The following is a 27,397-nucleotide window of genomic DNA, read 5'->3' on the forward strand; positions in this document are numbered from 1 at the left end:
ATGCAGCAATGAAGAACTGAAATAGCAACCCAATTTAAAAAAAAAAAAAAAAAGAAAGACAAAAGATTTGAACAGTGGTTTCCAGAGGCTTGGGTAGTAGAAATAGGGAGAAGTTGGTAAAAGGGTACAAACATTCAGTTATAAGATAAATAAGGCCTCAGGATCTAATGTATAACATGGTGACTATAGGTGATAGCACTGCATTATATAATTAAAGTTTGCTAAGAAGGTAGAACTTATATGTTCTTACCCAAAGAAAAAAAAAGTAAATATGTGAGGTAATGGATATATTAATTAAAATGAGGAGAATTATTTCACTATGTATACTCACATCAAATATCACACTGTACACTTTTTTTTAATTTTATTTATTTATTTTTGGCTGCATTGGGTCTTCGTTGCTGCGCTCGGGCTTTCTCTAGTTGCGGCGAGCGGGGGCTACTCTTCGTTGCGGTGCGCGGGCTTCTCATCGCGGTGGCTTCTCTTGTTGCGGAGCACGGGCTCTAGGTGGGCGGGCTTCAGTAGTTGTGGCACACGGGTTCAGTAGTTGTTGCTCACAGGCTTAGTTGCTCCGCGGCATGTGGGATCTTCCAAGACCAGGGCTCGAACCCGTGTCCCCTGCATTGGCAGGCAGATTCTTAATCACTGCATCACTAGTGAAGTCCCCACACTGTACACTTTAAATATCTTACATTTTATTCATCAATCATACCTCAAGAAAGCTGGCAAAAATAAAAATTAACTTTAAAAAAAAACCAAATTAAGTCAAATAACAGCCAAGATGGTTCAAGAGTACATTTAGATGGCACAGTTATTTTAAAAATAGCATCAGCAAAGGCAGAATGGTGGATACATCTAGGGCAGAAGGAAAAGATTCCCATTGGACAGGAGCCCTGGGAAGATTTTTTTAAGGTGTTAATAATGTCTTTTTTTTTTTTTCCCCCAGGTGATGGTTACACAGGTATACCATAGTATATATGTGTTTTGTGTGCTTTTCGGTAAATATATTTCACAAGTTAAAAAAGAGAGAGAGGACTTTGACAAGCAACCCTCCCTCCAGCTGCATCTGTGCACACAGTCTGTTCTCTTGTTGCTGTGCATGAGGTGCTCTGGCTGTTGCAAAGTCAAGCTCTGCTCCCTAGGACATCGCTTCAGCCGCTCTCCCCTGTCCTGGATCAGTATGTTCACCTCTCTGTTAGGCCTGGTCACCTCCCTCCTCCCTCCAGCTGCTGCCCCATCTCTCCTTCCCTTTAAAACACTGTCAGAGGCTCGTCTAAACTCCCCTGCACTGCTCCTCCAGTTCTATCTAGAACCCACTCCAATCAGGCTTCACCCCCACCATTCACCCAGCTGCTCAGTCAAGGTCACTCGTGGCCTCCATGGTGTTGAATCCAGGGACACCACCCCCCCCAAGTCCTCATCTTGTCCCATCAGCATTTGGTACAGCCGATCATCCCCTTCTCCATGAAACACTCCCTTCCCTTGGCTTTACTGCCCTCCCACTTGCAGGTTTTCCTCTTACCTCCTAGCTTCTCTGGCTTGGGCTACTCCCTACCTCAATCCCAACACACCCACATGTTTTGCTGTTTTCACCTTCACTCTCTGGATGGTCTCATCTAGTTCCAAGGCTTTAAATGCCGTCTCTCCATGACTCCCCACCCTTGACTTCCAGCCTAGACCTCCTGTGAATTCTTGTCTCTTTTATCCTCAGCATCTAATCAGCAACACCACTAGAGGTCATCTATTCAGCTCTAACTGGACATGTCCCAAGGTGAGCTCTTCATCTCCCCCTCCCCGAACGTGCTTCTCCAACAGCCTTCCCCAACCTGACAACTCCAACCTTTCTGATGGTCAGAAACTTGTGAGTTTCCCTCGAACCCCACATCCAATCAAACAGTAAGTCCTATCCGCTCTGGCTTCAGCTTAGAACCAGAATCCAGCCTCTTCTCACCGCCAGCGCCCTGGTCTCCTGATATCACAATAGCCCCTACCTGGTCCCATGACTCCTCTCTTGTCCCCTGCTGTCTTTTCTCAGCTGCAGCACCCCAAAAGATTCAGTTATTGGGTGTCCGTCCTGCCACTCCCAGGCCAGGAGCCCTCCTGCCTTCCCCTCCCTTGGAGGAAAAGCACACGTCCCACTACGTGTTCCTCCCAGGACTCATCCCACTCTGCCCTCCCCACCCATCCCAGCGCCCTGGCCTATTTGAATCCCTTGAACACACCTGTGCGCTTGTTGTTTGCTCCACCCAGAATGCTCTTCTCCCAGACAGATATTTCCATCAGAGCAGTGGGAGTGGAGTCTAGACAAGCATCTGACAGTGCTTGCTTTAAGGAGAAGAGGAGATGGGGTAGTAGCCGGAGAGAGATGGGAGGGTCCAGATCCAAGTGATGTAAACATGTTGACGATCGGTCTCCGCACAATAGACTGTAAACTCCAAGCCGGCAGGCTTTTTGTAGGTTTTCTTCACTGCAGTATTCCCGGGCCTAGAATAGTCCCTGGCACGTTTAATAAAAGAAAAAAGGTGACTTGTACCAGCACATAGTGGAACAGCAGAAGTGAGGATTTGCACCCGGGTGTCCCTGACCACTGATCTTTAGACACCAACCTAGGAAACTGAAAGGGGCGGGGCCTGTGAGGCGGGTCAGGATCTGGAAGCCCCACCCCCAGCTCTGGCTTGCTTGCTTCTTCTCTAAATTTCACCTGGGAAACCAAGCAGGTGGCAAGGCTCAGAGAGCACTGCGAGACCTTTCCTCCCCGGGTCGCCAGGTGACGACAGAGCCTGCTGGGCTCACCTGCCCACCAGTGGCTGAAGCAATCCCAGGGCCGACCACCTGAGGTTGCCTAGGGTCCCAGGCTCCTGCCATTTCCTCTGGCAAGTACTGGGGCCCAGCAAGCCATAATGACAACTCCCAGGACCATGGAAAGAGCCCTGAGGGAGGGACGGAGGGCCCCGGGCAGAGCAACCTACAGCAAAACCTGAAGGAGGAGGCATCCACGTGAAGAGCTCAGTGGTATCCAAGCCTGGGGCTTTTGAAGGCTGGGGAGGGGGCACCCTTGGAGGAACAGACAGAGGCCAGTGTGGCTGGACTGAGGGGAGCAGGCCAGGTGGGCTGCTGGCAGGATGAGGGGCTTGAGGTCTGGCTAAGGACTGGGGCTTTTCCACAACGTGCTGCTGAGTTCCTGTCTGTTAGAGCGACAGGAGAAGATCTGTCTTTTAAACATCCCTCCCTTGGATCAGAGGGAGTGAGAAACAGAAGCAAAGAGCACGAATCAGGGACAGTGTCCGTGGTGGCCTGAACTAAGAGGGGAGGGAGATGCAGAGAGGTGAGGGATGCATTTTGAAGTTGGGATCCAGGGAAGGGGACGAGTTGATTGCATGTGGGGGTGAGGAGCAAAGAGGGAGCAGACAGCGGCCCAAGGTTCTGGTTTGAGCAGGTGGGGAAATGGAGCTACATGGATGTTGGGGGAGGGATGGGAAGAGAGGTCCAGACGGCAGACACTTCTGGGGCTTCCCTGGTGGTGCAGTGGTTGAGAGTCCGCCCACCGATGCAGGGGACACGGGTTCGTGCCCCGGTCCGGGAAGATCCCACATGCCGCGGAGCGGCTGGGCCCGTGAGCCATGGCCGCTGAGCCTGCGCGTCCGGAGCCTGTGCTCCACAACGGGAGAGGCCACAACAGTGAGAGGCCCATGTACTGCAAAAAAAAAAAAAAAAAGGTTAGACACTTCTGAGGTTAGATCAACTCTGATCTACTTTCCAATGAAGTCACTGCTTACCAGGAGGTTTCAAGTGAGGGTGAGGATACTCTTACCCCAGCTGATTAAACGTCATCTTGTTCCTGGTAAAGTTGACTCTGTTTATACTGGGGTTGGACCTCTATAACATGTTCCAGCCAGCCTCAGTATTGAGGAGAGGCATTTAAGGACAGGAACATAAAGGCAGAAGCAAATGAGACTGTCATGTCTGTGTGCTGATGGCAGCCCGTCATCTGCCAGTCTGTCCCTGGGCCACTGTGAGTCCAGCCAGAGAAGCCGAGCTTGTCAGGCTGTGAGCCCCATGAAGGCAGCAGTCTCACTGCGGCCAGCACAGTGGTTGTGAGTGTGGACAGTGGAGCCAGACTGTGTGAGTCTGTCATCCCAGCTCCTGCTACCTGTCTAGCTTGTGTCACTGTGTCCTAATGTCCTGGGTCAAGGCTGGAACACTTCTCATCAGATTTGCTTTGGAAATTAGAAGCCCTAAGATCTTAGGAAGCTCTTACCCATCCCTCCCTATGGGGGCGGTTTTTTTCTGGGCTCCCAGAGTGAGCACTGGCGTCATACACACACACAAACATTCACAAACACATACATGTGCACAGTGACATTAAATAAGGATGACAGAACGGGATCAGAAGACGAACAGACATGGGGGAGGTAATGCGAGGAAGGAAAGAAAGGTTGGATGCAGGACCTACATGTGACACGACTCCCACACTTTTTTTTTTTTTCCCCCCCACACTTTTTAGATCTTATCCCAACTATGCCTGAGGACATCCCTCAAAATACATGCTAGAATAATTCCTACTGTGCAGGTGGGGAGACAGGCCTTGAGAGACACAGTGACTTATCCAAGATGGAGAACAGGTAAAATGGGGAATTGAGTCTGGAACCCAGGTCTGCCTCCTCAGAGCTGCGCACAGACCCTCCCCGGGAGCGGTGGAGAGGGCTGTGAGGTGTGACTGTGTGAGACATGGGGTTGCGTGGAGAAGGGGTGAGCCGTCGGCAGCCCAGAGGGCTGTGTGTAGCGGCGTTGTCTGAGGAGAGGATTCAAGTAAGGGGCCCCCAGGAAGTGAAGTCACCTCCTTGGCAACAGACCCCAACAGAACTCTGAGCCCCGGGAGCCAGGCACACACGTTCTAGCGACAGCCCCACAGCCGGCTCACTTGGCTGGAGACGCTTCACAGAGACGGATGTTCTCCTGCTGTGTCCTGACTTCCCAGGGCTTCTGCTTCAGGAAACCCCTGAGTGGGAGGTTTCTCAGGTGCGTTAGGCGGTTCAATGCTTAACCTGGACGACTCTGGTCCTTTACCAGGAGGTCCCTAAGGGAACACGAGGTGGCCTAGAGCAGGCCAGTCCAGGCCCGGCCGCGTCTGGGAGCCCTCCCCGGGCAGCCTCACGTCCCCGCATCTCCATGTGGGGGGAAGGGGGACTTGAGGGGAGGTTTCCCCTCTGGGCAGGAACGGGTGGATGGGAACTTGGTCAGCTGGTGGTCCCGTCATGATCGCACTCAAGCACAAGGGTGAGAGAGGATTCCTGAGGTGCCTTTTATCTGTGCCAGCGTGGATCCAAGGCCCTCAGGTTGTCATCATTTTCCCTCCTTGGAGGAGGTCTGTGCAGAGAGTGGTGTGCGTGTGTCTGCAGTGGACATGGCTGGTGGGTCTGAGGGGCAGCGCAGGCGGCAGGCAGGGCTCTGAGGCTTCACAGGGCTCCACACAGGAGATCGCACAGGAGCCGGTCCATGGCGCCCCCTGCTCCATCTCCCTGCAGGAGGGGCAGGAGCCCCACACCAGCAACAGAGCCCAGGGCAGGCTCAGGGTGAGTGCCAGCGAGGAGGAGACTGCACACCCAGGAAGCCGCAGAGCCGCCCTGCCCCTCCCCTGGGTCCCTCCTGGCGTCCTGCTCCCAAAGGAATCTGGGCCCCCATCTCCTCTCCCGCCCGCCCTCACGGCCCAGGCCCTGCCCGGTCCAGCTATAAAGTCACTATCCACATATATGTGGGAATCTCAGAAAGAGACTTTCATAGGATTCCACTTCATTTTTTTTTAATTTATTTATTTTTGGTTGTGGTGGGTCTTTGCTGCTGCGCGCGGGCTTTCTCTAGTTGCAGAGAGCAGGGGCTACTCTTCGTTGCAGTGCTCGCGGGCTCTAGAGCACAGGCTCAGTAGTTGTGGCTCGCGGGCTCTAGGGCACAGGCTCAGTAGCTGTGGCACACGGGCTTAGTTGCTCCGCGGCATGTGGGATCTTCCCGGACCAGGGCTCGAACCCGTGTCCCCTGCATTGGCAGGCGGATTCTTAACCACTGCACCACCAGGGAAGCCCCCACTTAATGTTAAGTCAACTTTGTTTCTGCATTTTTCTACAGATTTTCCTCTTTTAACTCCATCCTCAGGTGTCCATGTTGGCCTGACTAACCTGATCCCTCCTGCCCCAGGGAGACTCTGTGTTCTCATCCCCAGAATGGGATGTTTTGATAACAATCACAGGGATGATGCAGTTAATACAGGGGGAGCTGTCAATACTGTGCTACAAACTGCCCTGAGATAGTGACACACGTAACCATCGCCCACCGCCAATTCACTTGTGAAGCCAGAACCTTTATTCTGCTGAGGGCACTCCTGTCCCACCTCTTGCCTCAAGTCCCTGAGGCTTGGGGATTCGGTCTCAGCTCCAGCCCCAGCCCTCCTGGTGTCCTTGACGCTGCCTCTGACTCATGTCCCTGCTCTGTTCCACCCCAGGGGGAAAACGTGTCCACAGGGGACAGGAATGAGACCTGCATGGTGTGGAGCGTCCAGGCAGGCAGGCTGGAGAAGCTGGTGGGAAACCTGGTGCCTGCCTTCCTGGGCGGGGCCCCCTCCGACCTCCCCACATTCCTGGGCACCTACAGGGCTTCCCCTACCACCCAGCAGATGCTGGACCTTCTCTCCACAAGGTGAGCACTTTTTCCCGATGGGACATTGGTGACTCGGCCACCTTCTAGCTGTGACATGTGGGAATGTCACTCCACCTCTCTGAGCCTCAGCTGGCCCCTCTGCACACTAGGGTAAAGAGAGGACCAGCCCCCTACGGTGACTGTAGAGACCAGAGGGTCCTTCACGGAAAGTGCTTTCTGGGGACCTGGCCTGTGGAAAGGTCTGCTGGAGGGGCCGTGGTTGTGCTAATTCATCATGTCCCTCCTCCCCACGAGGAAGCCTCTGCCTCAGTTGTCACTGTGCCTCTCACCTTGGGATGAACTCTTTTCCCAGTTGAATGGTGATGGGTGATTCCATTAGGGGTGCACTGTCCTGGGTGGGTGAGAGCAAGTGTTCCTGGGAGTGGGCAGTGGGGCCCCAGGCCACTCAGATGTGTGCGATGGGGCTGGTGGGGCTCATTCATTCTTCACATGTAGAGGAAGGCCCACTAGGTGCAGGCGCTTTTCTAGGAACACCCATCATTTAACGCATCGAGCAGACAGCAGTCCTGCCCTCCAGGGCTTCCGTTCTACCGGGGGTCACACTGTCACACTAGGCATCACATCCAGGTGTGTCCTCAGGACAGTCCATGTGACGCCTTCCTGGCCTCCTCTAGTTATGGATGCATCCTCCCTTACTCTGATGAGGACGGTGGACCCCTGCACCAGCTGAAAATGTGAGTGGGCTTTGATTCAAGAGGGAGGGACTCCCTTCTCCAAAGAAGATGCATGGAGATGTGGGGTCTGTAGATGGGCAGGGCTGGCAGAACCCTGGATCCCACTCATCTGATGGTTCGTGCTGAGGGCGGAGGTCTGAGGGCTTCTCCTGGAAAAGAGGAAAGGAGTCCAAGAGAGCTGCGGACGGGGCTGGGGTGCCGCGAGGAGCACCCGGGAGGTCAGAGGTCAGAGGTCAGAGGACCCTAAGAGAGTCCACACCCGTCCCCTCTCCATCCCAGCCCTGCCTCCACCCCCCATTCTGGGACCCAGAACACAAGGTGTGGAGAGCATCCTGGTCACTGTCTGGTGGATCCTCACCAGTGGGTGCTCAGCTGGTGCTCGGGGACCCAGTGACACGCAGGGGGCAGCTGACCCCGCCCTGTGGGAGATGAGTGTCAGTAGCAGGAGGAGAGCCAGGCAGGGCTCCGAGAGGATGAGGCAGCATGTGGGTGCAGGAGGTAAATCTGAGGTGTTAGGCCCGCAGGAAGCCTGGACCGGAAGATAGAGCCTGTGTGTTCCCTCCTGGGTCAGATATTCGTGGAGCACTTACTGTGTTCCCGAGAGGGCAGGACCAGAGCAGACACCCTGCCTGTCCTCACAGAGGTGACATCCAGTGGGGAGGGGCCGGAAGAGGGACAGAGCAGTGTGTCAGGCTTCCCTGAAGAAGTGGAGAGGTGGACACACCGTGGATCAAGGGCTGTCACTTCAGCAGGCTCGTTGCCAGCCCCTCCTCTGTGTCCAGGTCCCCTCTGCCAAGTCTGCCAGGTTAGATGGTACGTGGAGTAGAACTGGCCTCTGGATGGGCAGAAGCAGAAGGCTCAGAGGCTCAGGTCCCCGCAGGGCTCTCCTGGGGGCGCAGTGGGGAAGGAAGGCCAGACCTCTGACTCTGCTGCCCACCTGACTCCCCCCAGGGCCGTGTCCTCCATGCTGGGCACCTGGCTGCACCATTACCCTGAGCATTTCCACCAGCCCCCAGAATTTCCCCGCCTGAAGATGCTTCTGGCTTACACAGAGCTCAGCATGCCTGGCTCAGACCTGGAGCAGCAAGCCTGCCTTCTCCTGGCACAGCTGGAGCACCTGGAGCCCCCTGAGGCAGAGGGTGATGGTGAGGGGGACTCAGGGTGGGTGAAGGGGGGCAAGTGGGGAGGGGAAGGGGTGGAGCCACACGGAACAGAGCTTCCCGAGGCTGGAACTGGGCCAGGAGCAATGAGGAGACTCAGATCACTGTTCCCCTGGACTGCAGTCTGGGAAGCCTTCCTGGGGGTGGCATCTTGGACTGAGACTTCATTGATTGGCAGTGAGAAGTTTCCTGTCTTTGGGAGGCACATGGAAAAGCAGTCCTATTGATGATATTTTCTAGTCTTGGGTCTATAGCACCAGCTCCAGAAGAAGCTCTGGAAACTTCTGCAGAACTAGAGCCAGCTACACCTCTACTGCCTGCTACAGCTCCAGAGTCAGAGCAAGTCCATTTTTAATATGATTTTTTATGATATTTACTAAATTGTTTAATCTAGATATAAAGTTCACTCAAAATAAAATTTAATAGTTTGATTTTTTTAACTTGCACATGTAAATGGCAGTAAGTACATTCACAATGTTACATAACCCCCCTCTAACATCTCTTCCAGAATATTTGCATCCTTTTTGTCCCTGAATAATATTCCATTCTGAGAACACACCGCATTGGGTTGTCCTTTCATCTGCTGGTGGACATTATGAATGTTTTCACCTTTAGGCTCTTGTGAATAGTGGTGCTCTGAATACTTGTGTACCAGCATTTGAATGTCTGTATTCACTTCTTTGGGGTATTGATGTAAGAGTGGAATTTTGGGGTTGACTGAAAACTGTATGCTTGTCCTTTGAAGACCTGCTGAAGTGTTACATACGGTGATTGTACCATTTGACAATCCCCCAGAATTATTTAGGTGTACAATTTCCATGCTTCATTTATGTTGCAATTTCCTCTCTCTCTCTCTCTCCCTCCCTCTCCCCGCCCCTCTTTCCCTTCCACCTGGTCTTTCACCCTGGGGAAGAAGTCTATATGTTATGAGATGCTGACTGAAGAGGTCCCCGTGGCCTGGCACCGAGGGAGACCAGCAGACAGAGGAGCACCTGGGTCCTGACTCAAGTCCACAGCCCCAAACCCCTGAGAGACACTGGCAGAGGCCTCCAGCTGAGTCCTGTTCAATTCCTGGCCTACAGATGGCGTGAGATAATGTTTGTTGCTTAAGCCACTAAGAGTGGCTAATGCTGTCGCACACAGTGGATCACTCACACGGCCATCAAGCACCAGGCCCTGGCCCTGCCCTCCCTACTGTCCCCTACTGTCCTCCCAAGCTCCCACCAGCCACACTGGCCCCCTTCTGACTTCCTCTCTGGCCAAACACATTCAGCGTCTATGTTTCGTGCCTTCTTCTAGGCTAATTCTCCCCAGATGTGTGCAGGGCTGGCTCCTTCTCGTCTCACTGCTGGGAACAGACATGTCACCTCAATGCAGCCTTTCCAGATCCCCTCACCTAGTGGACCCCAGGACCCCGTTGTGGCACCCTGCTGTTTTTCGATATAGAACTTGCTGTTTTCTTTCTTTTGTTTCTGTATTCTTGGTTTTGTCTATTTTCCCTTCCAGACTGTGAGCTGCTAGAGGGCAGGGACCCTGGTGGTTCTTTTCATCATGGCCCCCATTTGAGGGCTCAGGGCACAGCTGGTGAATGAGTAGATAAGAGGCTCCATCCTGCCACTGACAAGCTCAGATGTTAGAGATGGATGCTAATAAGAGGAGGTACAGGCCAGGTCAGGGGCAGGGGAATGTTCAGGAGTCCAGGGGACACTCTCCTGGCCCCAGTTGCTCCAGTAGAGCACACTGGACACATCATTCCCCCTGATGGGAACCACCCATACTATACACCAAGCAGGGAAGCCACAGCACAAAACATACCTTTGTTTCAGAGACTTCAGGACATCAACTTTCCTTGGGCCCCAGGGGGGCAATGTGACAGGACCCATAGGAACCAGGGGCTTTGAGAGTGACCTTGGAAGCTTCCCTCAACCTTCTCTTGTCCACATTGGCCCTGGGGTGTCCAGTGCCCTTACAAGGACTCCTCAGTACAGCCAGTGCAGTGGATCTGGCCCCAATTCCAAATGAGGCCCCTGATGGTCCAGCACGGTGGTCTTTGCTTCAGTCCAAGGAAGAATGATCCAGGTTTCTGTCATTGTCTTTCTTCTTTTACATTTGTCACCGCCTCAGTGTCCCCCCTTCCCCTGACCCCATGTCCTATTGTCCCTTTCTCTGATGTTAGTGTGAGTGTCAGTGTACACTTGTGTGGACTTCCACAGAAATCTACTCCACATGGGTGGGGGCGTACTGGGGTCCTAGGAGCTCTAATTCCAAAGCAAGCCCCATGGGAGGGGGCAGCCCTAGCCTAGGAGGTCCAAACTCTCCCTTATTCTCAGGACTCTGCCCCTGCCCAGTGCCCTGGATTTTCCCTGCCCCTCTCTGGACCTCAGTTTTCCAATTGTACAATGATGGCTTAAACAAGGAGCTTCCAAACCCTGCACACAGTCTACCCAGCCTTCCACATCCCTGGATGTGGTATGTCTGGGAGACATGAGCACCCTCAGGCCTCCCTCACAGGTTTTGGGCACCCCAGTGGCTCTGTGGGCCCCTCTGCCCTGCAGCTAGGAAGGGGTTTCAGCCTCAACTAAGCTTGTGCACTAAGGGACAATGGACAGTTCCCCAAGAACTGATGAGGCCTTTTAAGTAATAGAAGATGACATGGATGTAGACCAGGCCAAAGAATGGGATCTTCAGAATATACGGGCCATCTTCACCCCTGCATCTTCCATGGTACATACGAGGAGGTTTCTCTGAGATGGGGACTGTGGTGTCAAAGTTCACACAGTGTTTCAGTGCAAAACCAATAGTTCTCTTGATATTAGATTTCCATAATATAACAGAAAACCCAAACAATACAGGTTCAGACAAGAGGGAGACTTTTTCCTCTCTCATGTAAAAAGATTTATGAACTTGGACAGTCCTTCCTGACCCTCAACTGCACAGCACTGTAGTCAGCCATCATTTGTCTTTCTGTCCCATCATCTTTTAGCTAGTGTCAATCCTGAAGGCTGTCTCCTGGCCCAAAATGGCTGCTGGAGCACCAGCCTAGGCCAGACATCATATTCATTTTTGAGGCAGGAGGGAGCAAAGATGAAGGACCAAAGTGTCCACACAGCTATCTCTGCCTATCTAAGCAATCCCATAAGTTCCACATAATCGTTCTGTTCAGGTGTGATTTGCTTAAAGTTTGCTTGGCCACTCTGTGCTGCAAGAGAGGTTAGGAGTTAGAGCATTAAAATTGGTGAACTACTGGGGCTTCCCTGGCAGTCCAGTGGTTAAGACTTTGCCTTCCAATGCAGAGGGTGCTAGTTCGATCCCTGGTTGGGGAGCTAAGATCCCATAATGCCTTGCAGCCAAAAAACCAAAACATAAAACAGGAGCAATATTGTAATGAATTCAATGAAGACTTTTTAAAAATGGTCCACATCAAAAATATCTTTTAAAAAAATTGGTGAACTACTGTCCTCAATAAAACTGCGTTTGTCTTCCTAAGGAAAAAAAAGAATGAAAACTGCATGGTGATGACCCGTGCTCTTTTCCTACACTAATCACCAGGATGAAGAGTTCAAGATTGAATGTTTGTCAAATGAATTGTTCGTTAATTTCCGCGGCACAGTCTCTCCTTGGCGTTTTTTCATTCCTAGAGGAATTGGAGATGTGGTTTGTAACTAGGATATTCAAGTGGAAATGTTCTTTCAGTTCCTAGGCAAGCAACTGGGAACAGTTTGTTATCTTTCATCTGCCTGTACCTTGGAATCCGCTGAGAGAAAATCCTTTTCTATTCTCTAATGAAGAGGACAGACGAGGAGGGTGGGGTCTTTGGGGGAGGCAGCATGTTCAAAAAGCTGGATGAAAATTGAGTATCTGTCTTCAAAAAAAAAGAAAAAGAATCTCTGTGATCAAGGTAGTAGACCTAATGGACCCTTACATTTTCACCCTAGGGACCATGGGCCTCATGGTGATTATTAGTAAACGTGATGCACGCTAAATAAAACTCCACGTGGCACAATGTATTATTGACTGAAAACTGATGGAAGGAAAGTAGAATTTTGAAAACATTTGATTCCTGTTAACTTGACTCAGGTCGGTTGACAGCGGATAAATTATGATCACTGAAGAAATCTTACAAAGGCAGCATCTATAGTCAGCAAATTATGATTTGGACAAGAAAACGTGTCATTTATTTTTTAAAAATTGATTTCAAGTAAAACACTTTCAGGAAATTAAAAATAGACACGGGTATGCAGACCGGGTGTCCTGAGGCCTGGAAGCGCCCCGCCCCGCCCCGCCCCTCCTCGCCCCGCCCCGCCCCTCCTCGCCCCGCCCCTCCTCGCCCCGCCCCTCCTCGCCCCGCCCCTCCTCGCCCCGCCCCGCCCCGCCCCCTCCCTCCCGAGGAGAGTGCGCAGGCGTGAGTGGAGGCAGGTGAGAGGGCTGTGCCGCTGCGAAGCTGGGGCTCCTGAAGACCCGCGTCCTGAGGAAAGGGAAGTTGGAGACCGAGTCGGTCCCCACACTGTGACTCTCCCGGCGGCGGAGCCGCGCAGAGACGAGTAAGTGCCGCTCCACCCGCAGCACCTCACCGCGCGCCTCCCGGCCGCCGCCCCCCGCCTGCCCAACAGCCAGGGGCCCGACCCCTCCGGGCCCGACCCCTCCAGCCCCGAGGGGCGCGAGCCTCCCTCGCTCCTCGGCTCCGGGGACGCCGCCACCGGCCGCAGGGTGAGGACGCCGGGCCGGGGCCACGAAGGCGGCCGTTCAGCGGTGGGCGCCTCGGGCGCTTGCAGCCCTCCCTCCTCGGCGCCCCTCGGGCCTCCTCGCGGCGGGGCTGTCCCCACGCGCCCGGCGGGGGGCTGACCTCTGGGTCTGCGGACGCCGGACTCGGCCCCGTCGCCGCGGGCTCGCGGGGCCTGGACGGGGAGGCGCCGCAGAGGAGCCCGAAGACGGGGCCGCGGGGCGGGCGTCTCTGGCACGGTGGGTCCGGAGGGGTGCAGGGACCTCTGCTCTCGGGATGCGCGCGGGTGATGGGCGCGCGCACAGCTCGGGGATCCTGGACCCCCGGCCGCCAGGAGCGGTGTTCATACGGGGGCCTCTGTGCCCTTTCCTGAAGCCCTCAGGAGGGTCAGCTCCAAAAGGCTGAAGGTTCGCTTTCAGCGTTTTCACCCTTGATTAACTGAAATGACTCGTAACTGACTCTCAGAGCGCTGTCTGGAGGGTGTGTGAAATAGTAACATCTAACCAAAGTTTGAAATAAGGAAATTCTGTGCTTTTTATATTTTTGCGTATGGAGGGCTTTTTGAACGATTTATGTTTTTCTTGTTTGTGTTACTCTTTTCCAGCAACAGGTTGTTGCGAAGCAGCGTTACTCTAAGTTAAATGAGCGTTTAAAATTTCGTGTTTGAGTAGTTATCATAGGCGCTCAAATATTTGAAAATTCTCGCTACTATCGGGCTTGGTTGAGTTTTTTTTGTTTTTCTGGGGGTTTTTTGGTAAATTTTGCATGAAGAAAGGAAGACTTCCGAATCAGGGGAAATGTTTATTTCGTGACATTCTGCTGTGCACTATTGCAATTTTGAATGTCTAATCACAGGTAAATCTCAGATTGTCTCCAGCAAGTGTGTATTTTGTTTGAGAATAGTTTGTTGTTTTGTTCTGTGGGTTTTTGTGTGCTATTCTCTAGGTACAAATCTGCCTAGTTAGCAGGCCTCAAATCATCACAGAATGTACTTAAAACTAGTGATTGGTGCAAGAGTATTCCTAGGATAAAGTATAACTTTATATATATAACTCTTATGACATCCCCGCAGTGTAAACATAGGCCACGTCACCTGAGACTACAGCCTTGGCTCAATTAGTAGAAATTAAAACTTTAAGAGAGGAAAAAAAAAAAAGAAAGGAATGAGGCTTTTTTAAACTCAAGCAGGCACACTGTGAGATCTCCGTGTCTATCTGGATGTATGTATGTCTGTGTGTCCAAGATATGAAATTTTGTCCCTATTTTTTTTTTTAATGTTTGTTTATTTGACTGCAACGGGTCTTCGTTACGGCTTGCGGGATCTTTTAGTTGAGGCATGTGGGATCTAGTTCCTTGACCAGGGATCGAACCCAGGCCCCCTGCATTGGGAGCACAAGGTCTTAACCACTGGACCACCGGGGAAGTCCCTATTTGTGAGTTAACTTTTATAAATGGTGTTGGTAGAGTCCAGCCTCGTTCTTCTGCACGTTCATATCACATTCTCCCAGCACCTTTTGTGGAAAAGACTGTCTTTTCCCCCTGAATAATCTTGCTGTTCTTGTCAAAAATCATTTGACCATATATGTGAGGGTTTCTTTCTGGGCTCTGAATTCTATTCCATTGAGGTATAATTCTGTTTTTATGCCAGTACCAAACTGTTTTGATTCTTGTAGCTTTGCAGTAAGTTTTGAAATCAGGGAATGTGCATCCTCCCACATTGTTTTTCTTGCTCAGAAGTGTTTGGCTCTTTGGGGGTCTGTTCAGTGTAAAGTGAAGTTTAGGATGGGGCTTTCCATTTAGAATGGAGTTTTGATAGAGATTGCATTGGAATTGTAAATTACAATGGGTACTATTGAGATGTTAGCAGTCATAAGTCTTCCAGTCCCTGAAAATGGGATTTGTGTCATTTAGTCTCTTTCACAAAGTTTGGCAATTTTCCTTGTGTAAGTCTTCACCTCCTTGGTTACGTTAATTACTAAGTCGTTTACTCTTTCTGATGCAATTGTAAATAAAATTGTTTTCTTAGTTTCCTTTTCAGATTGATCATGTTAGTGTATAGAAATAAATGATTTTTAATGTTGACTTTGTATCCTGATACTGTGCTGAATTTATTTATTAGTTTGGACATTAGTTTTGTGACGTCGTTAGGATTTGTATGCATGAGATCGTGTCATGTGAGAACAGAGATAATTCTGCTTCCTCCTTTCAAATCACTGGATGTCAGTGATTTATTCATTAACTTATTTATTGATCTATCTTTCCTAACTGCTATGGCTAAAACTACCAGTACTATGTTGCATAGAAGTGGTAAAACCCAGCATTCTTACATGCTTCCTGATCTCAGAGGGAAAGTTTTCAGTGTTTCACCGTTGAGTGTGATGTTGGCTGTGGTTTTACATACACGGCTTGAATTCTGTCGTGATAATTTTCTTCAAACCTAGTTTGTTGAGTAGTTTTCATCATGCAGAGGTGTTTAATTTTTTCAATTGCTTTTTCTACCTTGAGATGGTCATATTTTTTCCCCTTCATTTCATTACACCAATGCATTTTCCTAGGTTGAAACATTCTTGCATTTCAGGAATAAATCCCACTTGTTCATGGTATAGAATTCTTACTATGTAGATAGATATAAATAATTATTATATAAATAGATATATATGCGTTCCCAACCTCAGCTCAGGCTTCCTGAACCCTGGTAGGGTGGCAGGTGATGGCCAGGACACAACACTGAACCATAGAAGTTTATGCCTCCAGTTAGTCGTGATTATTGCTATTATTAATCCATGAATGTTGTTTCACACAGTCGATGACTGTCTGACTGAGACCTGCTTTCCCCCATCTCCTGCTTCCATGTCTCTCACACTCTGCTCCTTCCTTCTGGGATTCACTCACTTCTTCCTTAAATACATCCTTCCTCACTTTCAGTGAGAGCCTGAGAGAGGCAAACTCTCTTAGTCCTTTTTATCTGAAAATGTTCATATTTTGCTTTTATTCTTGAGTGATAGTTTAGGGAGAAAAATATACAGATGTTTCTGGATGCTTCCCTTGACATGAAGATGTCTTTGCTTTGTGTTCCTCCCTGAATTGTGACTGCTGACTGGGCTGCTGTTTGGTCTCACTGTGGTCTGCCTTCCCTGCTCTGTGATAAAGTCTTCAATTATCTTTAATATTCTACAATCCAATACTGTAGGGTGAGGTTCAAGTTTGTTTTTATTTTTCCTGCTCAGGACTGGAATCTGAAAATCCATGTTTTACAGTAATTCTAAAAGTCTTCAAATCCTGTGTCTTTAACACTCCTCCCATTTCTCATCGTAAAATCCCAGGGAATATTAAACTCTTTCTTTCTACACTTCATCTGTCTCACTGTCTTTGCCCTGTTTTTATTCTCCATTAGTTTATCTCTCTGCAACATTCGGGTTCACTAATTGTCTCTTCAACCCCGGTTAACTTGCTGTCTAATCCACCCAGCAGTGTTCTTATTTCCATGGCAGTGTTTTTTTACTTTTAGAATTTTTTTTTATCTTGTTCTGTTTTTCTAATTTTCCTGGTATTTTTTTTCATGGTGTGTTATTCACTTCTGATTCCAATGCAATCTTTTGGGTCTTCAACCAATTTACAGTAATTTCTTTTATAGTTTTATCAAATTACCTATTTCATGAAGGTGTTGGGGTTCTAATCCTCCCAGTCTCTGCTTACTGTTGTTCATGGTGAGATCAGGGCATGTTTTGGTGATAGTGATTCTTTCTGGCTTTGGGGTTTTGACGTATACATGTTTCTTTTTCATGTTAAGGACATTTCTAACTATTGCCATTTTTGTTGTGTTATTTTGGTTTTTAATTAGAAAAGGATATTGAATTTTCTTAAGTGCATTTTCAGGCCCTATGGAGGTGAACATATAGAATTCTTCTTAAATATCAATTCTTCCATGTTCCCCCTGACACAAAGACTTCACTTACCACCCTAGTTAAAACAAAACGTCCCCAACTCCCCACCTCCAGCCTCTTCCTCTGTTTACTTATATCCATAGCATTTACAATCAGACACTGGCTGCTTGAATCACAGGCTGTCTTATTCCGTTTGGGATGCTGTAACAAATACCACAGACTGGGTGGCATATAAGCAACAGAAATTTATTTCTCAGAGTTTTAGATGCTGAGAAATCCAAGATCAAGGCACCTACAGATTCTGTGTCTGCTGAGGGCCCACTTTCTGGTTCATAGGTAGTCCTTTTTTTGCTGGGTCCTCACATATCAGAAGTGGAAAGGGGACTCTTTCTGGCCTCTTTTACGAGGACACTCGTCCCATTCATGCGGGCGCTGCCTTCTGACGTCATCACTTCCCACAGGCCCCACCTCCTAACATCATCACCTTTGAGGCTAAGGTTCCAACATATGAATGTGGGGGACATAAATATCCAGTCCACAGCACAGGCCTACAGTTTCCCCCGTTAGGGTAGTGTCTTTCTGGCTCACCCAGAGCCCAGACAGTAAAGCTTCCTCAGTGAGTAGAATGTTTCTAGTCACCCTTCTGTTAGGGGCACAGTCCACCAGCAGACCTGGCTTTCTGTGTGTGTCCATCTCTGATCCCTGCCTCCTCTCCCACCAAAAGGGAGTGAAACTCAGCCCCTCACCTGGCTCCATGGACCAGTAGCAGGAACTTCACCCTAACAGCTGAAGCATTGGGTCACAAACTTTTACCTGGTTTTCCCTTCTCTCTTCACTCCCAGGGCCTTTCCCTTTCTCTCTTATGAGCTGGGCCAGGCCATCCCATGTGTTTGCTCTACATCTTGCCTGGACCAGGAGCTGCCACATCCCTATCAGTTGCAAGCTACCTTGTTGACAGTGGGAACATGTCTAGGCCTTGAGCAGAAAATAGCCTTTTGTGGGTTTCTTTTGTAATGTAGTTTTAAAAAATGTAGTTTTTTTCTGTATGTAAAAAATTAATTCCGTTCTCCATTGTTTTCTTTTGAAGTACCGTTTTAAAAATAAAATGTATTTAGGAATTCTGGGAAGTTGGTGTGATCATGGAAGCATAGTTTTTATGTTCCAGAATCTGCATATAAACACAGAGCATAAGACATTAAAACCGAAATCCATGGGCAATATTTACAAGGAGACTAGATGACAAGGTATCCCCCTGTTACTGCAAAATACAACTGGGTGGACAACAGCCGTTATACCTGCTCAACATCACCCTAAGTGTGGGGAAAGCAGAAGGAAGCAACCGTGTAACTGGACACATGTGGGCCCTGCGCATGCTCAGTACAGAGGCAGAGCAAGCCTGCGCGCACCCCTTCCCAGGAGAGCCCCATGCATGCGCGGTGCAGGGACCAAAGGAGGAACCACAGCAGAGCTTTGAGCTTGTGCTACGCAAGAGCCTGGCCAGGAGCTGCAGCTGAGACTGGGAGAAACTTGGTTTACTCCACCAGTTAGTGAGGCAGAGGTCTAAGGTAAGGCATGAGTGTCTTTGAATTCTCACACTGAGCCACCAGGGCTCCTTTGGGACTGGATTATGCATGCACAGCAACTGTTGGGAGTGCTATCAAAGTAAGTAGGATGGGAACAGTAAAGACAAAGGACAGAGAAGCTCCAACTCCGTGCTTGGACTAGGGTGAGGTGAGAAAGGCACTGGCCTCGGGCACAAAATTTCAGGGGCACCAACAACTCAGTAATCAAGATAAATGAGGCTTTAATGCAATAATTATTCAAAAACTAAATTCAGTGTCAAAAAGTCCTTGATGAACAAAATATCAAACTTTGAAATAAAGAAAGAATCATTAAAAGTCCCATATTGAATCATATTGGAGCTGGAGGCAAAAAGAAAAGTGAGTAATACTGACCCTCTCTTCATTACAGTGTTTCAGGAGAGTGTTCCAGGAGCCCTCCTTGAGGAATCTACTGAAGAACCAGCTTCAGAAACCACAATAACTAAAGAGACATTGCAATAAGGATTAGTGTGAGCAGTAAATATATAGTTACCTCTAGAATTAAGATTAAATGCGGGTTAAAAAGAAGTTATACTATGTAATTGATACAGATTTGGGCCCTTGGACGCTTTACTCACAGAAATTGATGAGGCTGGAGGAGGAATTCAGGCAAGCCTTTATTGGGACTAGTGCTGCAGCACAAGGGAGTGAAAACAAGTAACAGGTGCCCTTGTTCACTCTTCTAGAGGGGCAGGCTACTTCCTTAAATGGAGTGAGGGTGGGGGCAGGACTGGTGGGTCGGACTGAGGTGTGGCTTAGGTGGCCTGCCCACCCCCTTGGTGGTGCTGTGTGCAGGGATCATGTGTAGTACCCTGCTTTTGCTCCTGGCACCTCAGAAGCAGCAGTTGGTTTGTGGCCCTTAGTATCTTACTGTTCCTAATTGCCCCCAACTGGCATGCATGCAGCTATTTTTAGTCCCTTATAGTTATATACTATTCAGTTGCTGGAGGAGACGTTTGCCCAGGTACAAGTACACGTGTACAGGTAGAGGATCCCAGGTCCCAGACTATCTCAATGGCTTTATGTTCTGAGAATGTAGATACGGTACAAAGAAAAAATGGGGACGGGAAGGAGAGAATTTCATGCAAAAAAAGTTTTAACTGTTTTCAGAAGTCACAACTAGTTCTGATATTGTATTGTTCCTAGGATATCATAGTTTTTTTTTTTTTTGAGGTATAGTTGACATATAACATTATGTTAGTTTCAGCTGTACAACGTAAGGATTCATTATTTGTATATATTGTGAAATAATCACCATATTAGGTCTAGTTGAGATCTGTCAAGATACATAGGTACAAAAACTTTTTTCTTTTATGAGAATTTTTAAGGTTTGCTTTCTTAGCAGTTTTCACATATGCAATATAATATTATTAACTATGGTCACCATGCTGTTTCTTACATCTCCGTGACTTATTTATGTTATATTATAGCTGGAAGTTAGTACCTTTTCACCTTCACCCATTTCACCCCACCCACCTCTTGTCTCTGCAACACCAATCTGTTCTCTATTCCTAAGATTTTTGTTTTAAAGATTCCACATATAAATGAGATCATGCAGTATTTCTTTTTGTCTGTGTTATTTCACTTAGGATAGTGCCCTCAAGATTCTTCCATGTTGTCACATGGCAAGATTTCATTCTTTTATTTGGCTGAATAATATTCCATTGTATATCTGTACAACAATTTCTTTATCCATTCATCCATCATGGGACACGTGTTGTTTCATATCTTGCCTATTGTAAATAATGCTGCAGTGAGCATAGGGATGCATATATCTTTTCAAATTACTGTTTTCCTTGTATCAGAAGAGGGATTGCTGGGGTCGAATGGTAGTTCCACTTTTAGTTTTTTGAGGAAACTCCATACTTTTTTCCACAGTGACTGCACCAGTTTACATTCCCAACAACAGTGCAGAAGGGTTGCCTTGTCTCAAAATCCTCTCCAGCACCTGTAATTTCTTGTCTTTTTTGATAATAGTCATTCTAATAGGTGTAAGGTGACATTTCATTGTGGTTTTGATGAGCATTTCCCAGATAATTAGTGATGCTCAGCATTTTTCATACCTATTGGCCACCTATATTATCTTTTTTGGAAAAATGTTTATTCAGTTCTTCAGACCATTTTTTAAATCAGAGTGCTTGTTTGTTTGCTGTTGAGTGGTATGAGTTCTTTATATATTTTGGATATTAACCACTTATCAGATTCATGAATTGCATATATTTTCTCCCAGTTGGGATAGGCCTTTTCATTTTGTTGATGGTTTTCTTTGTCATGCAGAAGCTTTTTAGTTTGATGTAGTCCTCCTTGTTTATTTTTGCTTTTGTTTCCTTTGCTTTTGGAGTCAGATCCAAAAAAATCATCACCAAGACTGAGTTCAAGGAGCTTACTGCCTATTTTTTTCTGGGAGCTTTGTGGTTTCAGATCTTACATTAAAGGCTTTCATTCATTCTGAGTTAATTTTTGTGTATGTGTCAAGATAGTGGTCCAGTTTCATTCCATTACATGTAGCTATCCAGTTTTCCCATCACCATTTACTGAAGAGGTGGTCCTTTCCCCATTGTATATTTTTAGTCATTTGTCATAAACTAGCTTAACATATATGCATGGCTTGATTTCTGTGTTCTCTATTTTGTTCCACTCATCTGTGTGTGTGTGTTTTTATGCCAATACCATACAGTTTTGATAACTATAGCTTTGTAATATAGTTTGAAATTAGGGAGTGTGATGCCCCCAACTTTGTTTTTCTTCTCAAGATTTCTTTGGCTATTGGGTGAGTTTTATGGTTCCATATAAATTTTAGGATTTTTTTGTTCTATTTCTGTGAAAAATGCCATTGGAATTTTGATAAGGATTGCATTAAATCTGTAGATTGCTTTGAGTAGCATGGACATTTAACAATATTGATTCTCCAATCCATGATGATGGAATATCTTGCCGTTTAGTTCTGCCTTTTTCAAATTCTTTCATTAATGTCTTATATGGTATTATGGATATTGTTAATCTGAACTTGTGTGTGCATCATTTGAGGTGAAACAAATGACTAATTGGATATTCTAATTCAATTATTTCCCATGTCCTTGAGAACGAGATTTTCCAGTGTGGAAGAAAGGAGATACAGATGTCACAGAAGAGGTTAAGTAAAACCTTACAGTTCTCAGTTTGAATTGGCTGTATCTGCATAAACTACGAGAATATTTTTTCGTATATGTAATTACGTGTCTAGGGCTTTATCCATTTCTTCTAGGTTATCCAACACATTGGCATATAATTGTTCATAGTAGTCTCTTACAATTCTCTGTATTTCTGTAATGTCAGTTATTTCATTTTTGATTTCATTTATGAGTCGTCTCTTTTTCTTAGTGAGTCTAGCTAAAGGTTTGTCAATTTTGTTTATGTTTTCAAAAAAACTTAGATTTTTGAAATCTAAGATTTGTTTTCTGCTATTGTTTTTTGTGGTCTCTCATTTGTTTCAGCTCTGACTTTTGTTATTTCTTTCCTTCTCCTAACTTTGGGCTTAGTTTCTTCCTCTTTTTCTAGCTCCTTGAGATGTAAAGTTAGGTGGTTTGCTTGAACTCTTTCTATATTCTTAATATATGCATTTATTGCTGTAAAATTCCCTCTCAGAACTGGTTTTGAAGCATCCCAGAGGTTTTGGTTTGTTGTGTTTCCATTTCATTTGTTTCAGTATATTTTTTGATTTCCCTTTGCTTTTTTTAATCCATTGGTTGTTCAGAGTGTGCTGTTTATTTCAATTTATTTTTAGATTATGCAGCTTTCTTCTTGTTGTTGATTCCTAGCTTCATACCATTGTGGTAAAAAAAAATACTTGATACAATTTCAATATTCTTAAATGTGTTAAGACTTATGTGGCCTTTCATATGATCTCTTCTGGAGAAAATCTGTGTGCACTTGAGAAGAATATGTATTCTGCTGCTGTTGAATGGAATGTTCTATAAATATCTGTTAAGTCCATTTGGTCTAATGTATGGTTCAAATCCAACTTTTCTTTATTTGTCTAGATGATCTAGCCTTGTTGAAAACAGGGTATTTAAGTCCCCTACTATTATTGCATTGTTATGTATTTCTTCCTTCAGATCTGTTAGTATTTGCTTAATATATTTAGATGTTCTGATGTTGGGTGCATATATATTTGCAATTGTATCTTCTTGGTGAATTGACCTCTTTATCATTATGTAATTACCTTCTTTGTCTTGTTACCATTTTTGGCTTGTATAGCTATCCCTGCTTTCTTTTGGTGTCACCCTGCACAGAATTTATCTTTCCATTCCTTCGCTTTGAGACCATATGTCCTTAAAGCTGATGTGAGTCGTTTGTAGGCTGCATATAATTAGGTCTTTTTTTTCTTATCAGTCCAGCTACTCTGCCTTTTGATTGGTGAAATCAATTCATCTACATTTAGAGCTATCATTGGTATGTAAGGAATTACTGAAATCATCTTATTAATTGCTTTCTGCTTGTTTTGTATTTCCACATATTCTTTTCCCCTCTTCTTGCCTACCTTTGTAAATTTGTGATTTTCTGTGGTGGAATCCTCTGTTTCCCATTTCTTCTTTTCTTTTGTGAATTTATTCTAGGTTTTTACATTATGGTTAACATGAGGCTCACATGAAATATCTCATAGATAATAAAGTCCATTTATAGCTGATAGTAACTTAACTTTGCCTACAAAAGCTTCACACTTTTACTCCCCCTTTTATATTTTTGATATCACTTTTTACCTCTTTATATTATATATATTCATTAGCACATAATAGCTATAATTATTTTTAATACTTCTTTCTTTTAAGCTTTATACTTTTTAGGTAAGTGGTTAACACACCATTCTTTTATAGAATTAGAGTTTTCTAAGTTTAATTGTATATTTATTTTCACCAATGTGTGTATACTTTACATTTTCATGTTTCTGGTTAGTGTCTTTTCACTTCACCTTGAAGAACTTCTTTCAGCAATTCTTCTAGGCATGTCTAGTGGTGATGAAACCCTTCAGCTTTTGTTTGTCTGGGAAAGTATTTCTCCTTCATATGTGAAGGATAACTTTGCTGGTTAGAAATCTTGGCTGGAGTATTTTTTCTTTCAATCCTGTGAATACAACTTTCCATTCTCTCCTGGTCTATAGAATTTCTACTGAGAAATTTGCTGGTAGCCTAATAGGGGTTCCTGGATAGGTTTGAATCTTTTTTTTCCCTCTGGCTGCTATTTGCATTCTCTCTTTATCTTTGAATTTGACAGTTTCATTATAATGTGTCTTGGAGAAGGTCTTTCTGAATTGAGAGAATAGTGTGAACTATTAGCTCATGATCTTGTATGTCCATATCTCTCCCCAGGTTTGGGAAGTTCTCAGCTATTATTTCTTTAAACTTTCGTTCCCCTTTTCCCTCTCTTTTCCTTCTGGAACCCAAGTTATTCCAATACTTGTACATTTGTAGAGTACCATCAATAATGTAGGCTTACTTCATTTTTTTTTTCTTTTTTCTCTCCTGATTGGGTTATTTCAAAGTTCGTATTCTGAAGCTCACTTAGACTATCTTACATTTGGTCTGCTCTGATGTAGATACTCTCTACTGCATTTTCATTTTATTCATTAACTTCTTCAGCTCCAGAATTTCTGTTTTGTTTTCTTAAAGATTTCTATCTCTGTGGTAAATATTTCATTTGGTTATGGTTTTTTTTCTGATACCATTGGATTGGCTTTCTGAGTTTTCTTGTAGCTTTTTGAGTTTATTCAAAACAGCTCTTTTGAGTTCTTTGTCAGCTCAATCACAGAATTCTTTGCTTTTGAGCCTGGTGTTTGGAGAATTATTGCTATCTTTGGGTGATGACATGTTTCCTTGATTTTTCATGTTCCTTGTAGTTTTGCATTGCTGCTTTCACATTTGACGTAGCAGACACCTTCTAAATTCTTTACTGTTTGCCTTCAGGTAAATTATACTGTACATCTGTGCTCAGTTTTTTTTAATATATCAGGGATTTTTTCCCCTGCCTTTGTATGGTTACATCTTCTCCACTCTTCTTACCCTCTTGTGGAAGGATTCTTAAGTTTTTATGTCTCTTCTGAATTTTACCAGTCACCAAGCTGGCTACCACAAACCTCTTTTTTCTAGAAGATGGCACTATACGTCAAGTTTGTGGTTTTTTCCTTGCTCAAAGATCCTGGTCTTGGGACTTTCCTGGTGGCGCAGTGGTTAAGAATCCGCTTGCCACTGCAGGGGACATGCGTTCGATCTGGGAAGATCCCACATGCCACAGAGCAGCTAAGCCTGTGTGCCACAACTGCTGAGCCTGCACTCTAGAGCCTGTGAGCCACAACTACTGAGCCCGCATGCTGCAATTACTGAAGCCCATGTGCCTAGAGCACGTGCTTCGCAACAAGAGAAGCCACCGCAATGAGAAGCCCACGCACCGCAACAAAGAGTAGCCCCTGCTCTCCACAACTAGAGAAAGCCCACGCAGAGCAATGAAGACCCAACTCAGCCAAAAAATTAAAAAAAAAAAAAAAAAAAGATCCTGGTCTGTTTTCCTGATAGCACTCTGTTTACTGGACTTACTTTTGCCATTGTTCTTGGGAGCATGCACAAGGAGCTGGCTGCAGAGTGGTGGGAAGTGTGTTTTAGCACTTGGGGCATTGGTGGTGCCTGTGGACCCAGTGGGGAGATCCTCACTGAGGTACACCCACAAGCTCATGGGTGAACTTCCTGCTGAAATCTTTTTTTTTTTTTTTTTTTTGCGGTACGTGGGCCTCTCACTGTTGTGGCCTCTCCCGTTGCGGAGCACAGGCTCCAGACGCGCAGGCTCAGCTGCCATGGCTCACGGGCCCAGCCACTCTGAGACATGTGGGATCTTCCCGGACCGGGGCACAAGCCCGTGTCCCCTGCATTGGCAGCGGACTCTGAACCGCTGCGCCACCAGGGAAGCCCCTGCTGAAATCTTGAGCACAGTCACAGGAACCACATCCATTAATGCCCTTTGATATTCTTATTTGGCTCTTTCCTGATATAATCCCTTCCCCCAGTCATGGAGTTCCTATTAGGATTTTATTTGAGATTGCTATGAATTTGTACATCAGCATGGAGAGAACTGATATTTTTATAACATTGAGACTTCCTATCTAGGAATTTGTTACATCCCTCATTATATTTTATAGTTTTTGTAAAGATTTTCATATTTTTCATGCTATTATTAGGTATACCTTTAAAATAATTTAATTTTCTGAAATTTTTTATATTGAACTTGTATCGAATTTCTAAAACTCTTATTTTGGATACTTTTCTTTGAATTTTCTGTGTATATGATTGTTTTACTATATTACTCTAAGAACTTTAGAAAAATGCTGAATAAGGTTGGAGATAACAGGCATCCTTATTTTTGTCCTACTTTTAAGTTGAACACTGTCCATATTAACTATAATATTTGTTGTAGCTATTTGTAAAAATACTTTTTTAAAAAGGCAAACATATAGGTATGAAGAATACATAGTGGTTGCCAGAAGTTAAGAGTGCTGAGAGGTTTTTATTTCAAAAGGGTATGAAGCAGTTTGGGGGGCAATAATGAAACAGTTCTGTATTTTGACTGAAGTGGTGGTTACACAGATCTATGCATGTGTCAGAACTCATAAAACTGTACCAAATAAAATGAACTTCTGTGTATATATATAAATTCTAAATTAAAAAAAGTTAAATCTCAGTAAGTGATATCTTACATGTTTTACATAAACATTTACATTTCTTTCAATTCTCATAATCAACTTCTCCAAACACGTATTATTCATTTGAATTTTCTTTTTTTATTATATTGCTGCTTAGTTCTGTAGCCCATTTTAAGTTTTTTCTTTCTATTGATTTAAAGATCTTATTAAGTAATACATCTTTTCTTTTATATAGTAAAAATATAATTTCCTGGTTTCTTTGCTTTTAATATCTTTTAAAAACTAGAACTGAGTTGTTCGCTATTTTTTATAATAAAATGTATCACATTAAATTTATGGGTTTCTTTGTGTCACAACTTCTCATCTCAATTTATTTTCTTTTACTAACTTAGTGGTTTACTTTAAACATTTCAAACCTTGAATCCATGTGAACTGTATCACATGTGATCTGTGGATATAAACTTTATTCCCAATTGTTAGGAATGACTTGATGTTTGGAATATTTCATTCTTTCCCTCATTGTTTTGAAATGCTACGTTTATTATACTACATTTTAAAAACATTCTTAATCATGGACGTTGTATTATCATGAAGCAGATGCCAAACTATTTTAATAACTGAGCAATTATTATACGTATTGATATTTCTTAGGCAGCTTTCTCCTTTTTGAAATGCTTTCTGGCTGTTAATTTAGATTTATTTTTATTCCAGATGAAGTTGAGAATGCTTTTGTAAAGTACACAATACTTTAAAAAGTCACGGAGAAAAAAGTACATGCAAAAATTTGTTGAGATTCTTATTGGAATTTTGTCCAAAATTTTTGAATCTTTCTATGAAAGGGTATATCTCCCTTTATTCAAGTAATTTTAATGTCACAGGTGAACGAATGTTTATATAAATGACTGTTTTCTTTTGGATTGTGTCTTATTTATCTACAATTTTCATTTATTGCTTTCATGATTTTAATGAACTGGCTTTCTTGTCCGC

General features: G+C 45.5%; 1 long non-coding RNA gene across 1 annotated transcript; it reads left to right on the forward strand.

Moving 5' to 3' along the window:
- Window positions 1–4,976: 4,976 nt before the first annotated feature.
- On the forward strand, window positions 4,977–8,520 carry LOC125960959 (uncharacterized). The gene is made up of 5 exons (XR_007471169.1): window positions 4,977–5,019; window positions 5,475–5,573; window positions 6,494–6,687; window positions 7,276–7,382; window positions 8,334–8,520. It is a non-coding gene; the product is annotated as an uncharacterized LOC125960959 (long non-coding RNA).
- The last annotated feature ends 18,877 nt before the right edge of the window (window positions 8,521–27,397 follow it).

This window comes from Orcinus orca, chromosome 14, assembly GCF_937001465.1.
Source record: "Orcinus orca chromosome 14, mOrcOrc1.1, whole genome shotgun sequence".
Classification (NCBI taxonomy): Eukaryota; Metazoa; Chordata; class Mammalia; order Artiodactyla; family Delphinidae; genus Orcinus; species Orcinus orca.